A 5,597-nucleotide genomic window follows, 5' to 3' on the forward strand; every position below is an offset into this window, starting at 1 on the left:
AAAAGCTTGAGACTGAGTGGTTAAAGTCGTGATCCAAAGCAAAAAGAGTGTGCTTAAGAACTCTAGACACCTCTAATTGGGGACTTTAGCAAAGCTAAGTCACAATCTGAAAAGGTTCACCCAGTTATGTGTCTGTAGCATTTATGTATCCGGTGGGAATACTGAAAAACAAAGTGCTTAGGGCCACGGCCAAGACTCATAAAGTAGCTGTATTCAAGAATCAACATACTAAACTAGGAGAATCAATAATACTATCTGAATTCTGAGTTCCTATGGATGCCAATCATTCTGAATTTCAAAGGATAAAGTGAGATGTCAAAACTGTTCGGAAGCAAAAAGCTACTAGTCCCACTCATCTAATTAGAATCTGAGTTTCACTTAAAACTCTGAGATATTATTGCTTCTTGAATTCTTTTTATCCTATTTTATTTATCTAGTTGCTTGGGGACAAGCAACAGATTAAGTTTGGTGTTGTGATGAGCGGATATTTTATACGCTTTTTGGGGGTAATTTCATGTAGTTTTTAGTATGTTTTAGTTAGTTTTTAGTATATTTTTATTAGTTTTTAGGCAAAATTCATATTTCTAGACTTTACTATGAGTTTGTGTGTTTTTCTGTGATTTCAGGTATTTTCTGGCTGAAATTGAGGGAGCTGAGCAAAAATCAGATTCAGACTGAAAAAGGACTGCTGATGTTGTTGGATTCTGACCTCCCTGCACTCGAAATAGATTTTTTGGAGCTATAGGAGTCCAATTAGTGCGCTCTCAATTGGGTTGGAAAGTAGACATCCAGGGCTTTCCAGCAATATATAATAGTTTATACTTTTCTCGAAGATAAATGACGTAAACTGACGTTTAACCCTAGTTCCATGTTCCATTCTGGCGTTAAACGCCAGAAACAGGTTGCAAATTGGAGTTAAACGCCCAAAACAGGTTACAACCTGACGTTTAACTCCAGAAACAGCCCAGGCACGTCAAAAGCTCAAGTCTCAGCCCTAGCACACACCAAGTGGGCCCCAGAAGTGGATTTCTGCACTATCTATCTTAGTTTACTCATTTTCTGTAAACCTAGGTTACTAGTTTAGTATTTAAACAACTTTTAGATATTTATTCTATATCTCATGACATTTTTAGATCTGAACTTTGTATCTTTGACGGCATGAGTATCTAAACTCTATTGTTGGGGGTGAGGAGCTCTGCAGCGTCTCGATGAATTAATGCAATTATTTCTGTTTTCCATTCAAACATGCTTGTTTCTATCTAAGATATTCATTCGCACTTCAATATGATGAATGTGATGATCCATGACACTCATCACCATTCTCAACCTATGAACGCGTGCCTGAAAACCACCTCCGTTCTACATTAGATTGAATGAGTATCTCTTGGATTCCTTAATCAAAGTCTTCGTGGTATAAGCTAGAATCCATTAGCAGCATTCTTGAGAATCCGAAAAGTCTAAACCTTGTCTGTGGTATTCCGAGTAGGATTCCGGGATTAAATGACTGTGACGAGCTTCAAACTCACATGGGTTGGGCGTAGTGATAAACAAAAAAGGATCAATGGATCCTATTCCAGCATAAGTGAGAACCGACAGATGATTAGCCGTGCGGTGACAGCGTACCTGGACCATTTTCACTGAGAGGACGGATGGTAGCCATTGACAACGGTGATCCACCAACACATAGCTTGCCATAAGAGGAACATTGTGTGCGTGAAGAAGAAGACATGGGGAAAGCAGAGATTCAGAGGATAAAGCATCTCCAAAACTTCAACATATTCTCCACTACTGCATAACAAGTATTTATTTCATGCTCTCTTGTTCATTTGCAAGTCAACTGATAATTATAATTGATAACCTGACTAAGAGTTATAAGATAACTATAGCTTGCTTCAAGCCAACAATCTCCGTGGGATTGACCCTTACTCACGTAAGGTATTACTTGGACGACCCAGTGCACTTGCTGGTTAGTGGTACGAGTTGTGAAAAGTGTGATTTACAATTTCGTGCACCAGTTACTTCGTCAGGGAGTAACCTAGCTAGACTTCTGTCCGCACTTATATTCTTATCAAGTTCAACCTCATGCTTTATCTTCTCTATACCAACCATTAAATTAAATAGGTTTACTCCATCTTCGGGATTTCCAGGAATGCAGTGCCTCAAGATCATCGCATTCCACGAAACTAAATTCCTATTTTCAATCCTTTCAAACACTACATGTGCTACATCCACCCTCTTGCATTTTCAGTACATGTCAATTAAAGTCGTATCAATAATCAAGCTCAACCTTGCTAACATCCAAATGATGCTCGCGTGAACTGATCTCCCTTCCTTGAGTCTAGCTGACCGGCCACAAACCGTAATCACAGATACCATAGTCCTAGCATTACCCTTTAACCCCAACCTACCCATCTCACGGAACAACTTTAAGGCAAAGCCAGAGTTCCTAGCCTTCAAATGGCCAGCAATCATAACATTCCAAGTAATCAAATTTCTCTTGGGCATTTCATCAAATAGTGCATATGCAGCATTCAATTCACTAACAGCTACATATCCATCAATGATCAAGTTTCATGAAACCAAATTCCTGCTCAACATTGTGTTACACACTATCCTAGCAACTCCAACATCACTGCAATACCCATACATGTGAATCAAAGAGTTTTGAACCAGTAGCACCTCATCAATCCCATTCTTCAGGACTTGACCGTGGCACTTCGTCCCAGATTGAAGGTAACCCATCTTGGCACAGGAACTAATAAGGGACACAAAGGTGTAGCTGTTGGGAAAGAAACCACTGTGCAAAGAATTAAAGAGAAAAGCAAGAGCTTGATGAGGAACGTGGCTGTGAGAATAAGCCTGGATCACTATGTTGAGGTAAAAGATGTCTAAGGTGTTGTTAAAGTGATGGAAGATAAAAAAGGTGTAAGCGATATCGCATAGGTGTGAGGCACGACTTAGAAGGGTGCGTGCAATATAAGGGTTGCGAAGTAGGGCATTGGTGTTGAGAAGTGTCTGGATTTGGAGGAGGTGGCAGATGGTGTAGCATGCACTCTAGAGGATTGTGTGGAAGGCATTGAAGGATTTGGGGCAAAAGATAAGGAAATGGAGAATGATGTAAAAGAAGATGAAGATGAAGACGAAGAAAGAGTGGTGGTTGGGTGGGGGAAAAGGGTGTTTCAGAGAAGAAGTTGAAGTTGTCGAGATGAGACTCTGGCCATTCATTTGGAGGTTAGCATGGACAGTTAGGGATGGCAATACCACCCGAACCCGCGGTTACCCACCCCACCCTTACCCGCTCGGGGCGGGTAAACTAGGGGCGGGTTAGCATTCAATGTTTTACTACCCGCGGGTAGAAGTGAGGCGGGTTCTATGCGGGTTGTTGTACGGCGGGGCGGGGTCAGGTAGAGCAAAAACCCGCCCCGTTGCCACCCCTATGGACAATTTGACTGTTCAATCACCACTGACGAACATGCCTCTACTCTCTCCTCACTCTCCCAGTGTGTTCAAGTCACCACTCAGCCAAGAAATGTAATTCAGATGGCCAAACCTCTCTAAACACTGCGCCTAATTCGTTGAGAGAAAGAAGAGCGGAGTGGAGACGAGACAAAGAGAGCTTCAAAGAACATCATTGTTCCTTAATTAGTCATTGCAAATAGGCTAATTCAGAAATTCTAACTACCTAACTGTCACTCCTTTCCTTTTTCTATTTTTCTGTTAACAATGAAACAATAAAGTAATTAAATATTGTGGAATCAGGCAAGAAAGTGATGCAGAGTTTGAAAAATCAAGACTAATCAAAGCTGTCTTTTGAGAGACAGCTATAACCTATAAATTAATTAAGCATTCAAAGTTATAAGTATGAACCAACATGGTTCTTAGTTTTCATATCTTAAGAGACAAAGTAATGACAAACAAGCTATGCTAACAATCTTATATGCATCATCATTCTAAGTACAATTCTAAAAGAGTTTTTTTTTTAATCCAGTTCAGAAGACGAAAACCAAACCCTTCGTGAATGCTCTCCAATGAACAAAAGAGTACTATAAAATCTAATTCATAGTATCCAAATATAGATGCAGCAACATTCAGTCATCAAACTAAAAGAAATTACACCATTCAACTTTTAGATTTGCACTGCTTGTTTGATAAATATGCATGCATTTGTTTGTAAGCAAAACTAATTGTGCAGCAGCTTGGTTTAATCTTTGAACTAAAAGCATTCTATGTTTAGTACTTTGACCTTGCATTATATTTTATTAATGTTTCTTACTTCATAACCAAATTCATTCCTATCAATTTTGACAAGATTTCATAGATAAAATTTCAAATCAAACAATAACATTCCTATCATCAGAATCAGCAGCAGAAACATAAACCTTAGTACATTTTTCACGAAGTCAACATATGCACAAAGGTTATTAAATTAAAAGCACAGCTAAGAGTAAATAATCATAGAAAAAATGTGAAGCACTTTGTTAGCTGCACCATGAAAATGAAATTAGAACAATAAAATTTATATTCTATGAAATACTCGGAGAAGAAAATTCTGTGAAAGACAGAATAGAAAAAACGAGAATGTAATGAAGAAATTAGAGAACTTTGTTGAGCATAACGGGAACAACTTTGGAGCCGTCACACATGCGAGGGTCGACTATGGAAACCCAGCGGAGCAAGGCTTGGGCATCGTCTTTGTTGAAGCAGAAGAGCCCGAGGTTCTTGTCGGTGGAGGCTCCAACAACCAACAAGAACTCCTCCGACGGTTTGCTGAGCGCGTACACGGGGAAGTCGTGGAAGAACAAAAAATCAACAGGAAAATTGTGGAGGAACTCGGTTCTTCTTCTTCTTTGCCAGAGACAAATAAGCACATAGAGGAGATGAGTCGAATAGAGTTTCATCTTCTTCTTGGTCAGAGACGAGATGAACATAGCTTGAGAGAAAGAAGAGCAGAGTAGAGACGAGAAAAACATCATAAAAGAGACAAAGAGAGCTTTTTCTTCTTCTTCTTTGTCCAGAAGGAAAGAACAATGAACACTAAACAAGATGATGAATGGCTTTTTTTATTTTTTTTCATATATGATTTTGTTTTGATTTTTAAATTGTTTTAAATTTAAAATTATAAAACTAAAGTTAATTGATTTAAATTTTGACTAAATTAAAAAGATTAAAGTAATTTTTGTTCAATATAAAAAAATATTTAAATCTTTTGTAAAATTAAATAAAAAATATTTTTTATTTTTAGTAAAATATAAAAATAATTTATTAAAAGTATTGATATGATATATATTTAAAAAAATTATTGATGTGAAAAATAAATTCTATATAACGTATTATTATTATTGTTCACGTTTTTAACATATCAATATATATGACTTTTATCACCGTGCTTAAACAAACACCTTATATTAAATATTGCACATAAATCCAGGCATTGAAAAAAATATTATAATAGCTTAACTAAATTTTCCCAATATTTTTTTTCCAAAGCCATACGCTTATACTTTTTGAACTATTACAAATAGCAATAATGTTATATGTAATAAAAAATATAATTATTAATTAATTATCATATTTAAATATTTAATATTTATAAGAAT

The 5,597-nt window shown here is 37.0% G+C and overlaps 1 pseudogene; it reads right to left on the reverse strand.

Moving 5' to 3' along the window:
- Nucleotides 1-3,632, reverse strand: part of LOC107483783 (pentatricopeptide repeat-containing protein At3g51320-like) — a 40,913-nt pseudogene extending 37,281 nt beyond the window's left edge.
- Between the last annotated feature and the right edge of the window lie 1,965 nt (nucleotides 3,633-5,597).

The sequence above is a fragment of the Arachis duranensis genome, chromosome 4 (genome assembly GCF_000817695.3).
Source record: "Arachis duranensis cultivar V14167 chromosome 4, aradu.V14167.gnm2.J7QH, whole genome shotgun sequence".
Classification (NCBI taxonomy): domain Eukaryota; kingdom Viridiplantae; phylum Streptophyta; class Magnoliopsida; order Fabales; family Fabaceae; genus Arachis; species Arachis duranensis.